Source organism: Haplochromis burtoni, unplaced genomic scaffold (genome assembly GCF_018398535.1).
Source record: "Haplochromis burtoni strain Fernald_Lab_line unplaced genomic scaffold, NCSU_Asbu1 Contig_766, whole genome shotgun sequence".
NCBI classification, from domain to species: domain Eukaryota; kingdom Metazoa; phylum Chordata; class Actinopteri; order Cichliformes; family Cichlidae; genus Haplochromis; species Haplochromis burtoni.
The window spans coordinates 134,367-135,485 of NW_024583127.1; positions in this window are offsets into that span (position 1 = coordinate 134,367).

Consider the following 1,119-nt stretch of genomic DNA (forward strand, 5'->3'; position numbering starts at 1 on the left):
AGACCAAAACAGCCAATCAGATTTTTTCGCATTCAATTCTGTGATTGGCTGGTTTTGTGGCACAAATATAACGGTGTACAGAAAGAGTTGAGCTCTTTGGGGGGAAACTCCCACAGGGTGTTAATCTGGGACTCGCCACCATTTGACACTTAGAACTGAAGAAGCTTCTCGAATGAGAGGTGAAACGTCTTAAAGCAACTTAAAGAAGTCCAGACACTTTTTCTTTCCAAGCTCCTTGATCTACGATGACCTGGATGACTGAGAACCTTCACAGACTCATGCTGTGTCGATTTCTTCTGTTGTGCTCCCTAAAATCGCCATCCGTAGTTTCCCAGTGTTTTGTTATTAGTTTCCAGTTTCTAGATTTTGGTTCAGTTTTGTAACTGCTTTTTGTGTAATCTGTGCAATAAAACAGCCTCCTTCAGTTCATCCACGTGTTTTGAGTTGTGCACTTAGGTCTTTCCTCCTGCCTGCCTGTTTCATGAAATAAAATAAACACCTCCGTCAAAAAGAGGCTCAAAGAGAAAATAAGTGAGCAGCTCTATTTGTGTCTCAAAGTGATAACAGTATCTTATCTTCAGTGAGTGTTTTGCAGTTTCTACTTTGTGGTTTCTAGCCACAGCTCATCTTTCTACATAAATACTGAGGGGGAAGTACTGAAATAGCAATCAGGTGAGGACGAAGACTTAAAGGGGACTGCTGTATCTTCTTTCCAACCTTCTATTTTAGACTCAGATGTGTAGGTTAAATATTTGTTTTGACAATAGAAATGACAGCCATTTGCTGTTTAGTTAGCTCAATAAAATCAGTGGACAGCACCGAGAGATACAACTGAAAAGAAACAACAAGTTATGCAACATGCCTTAATTCGTATGTTACAGCACACAGTGAAAGTGTGTACTGATTAGAGACTGTGTAGTGACTTTGAGGAAACAGATCATACAAAACAAACTTCATTGGTGATAAGATCTTTACCACTAATAGTAACTGTTAATGGAAGCTGTATTTATTTTAACAGTGTGTAAAGTGCAGAAGAAAATCCATCCATCCATCTTCATCCGCTTTATCCGAGGCCGGGTCGCGGGGGCAGCAGCCTAAGCAAAGAGGCCCAGACCTCCC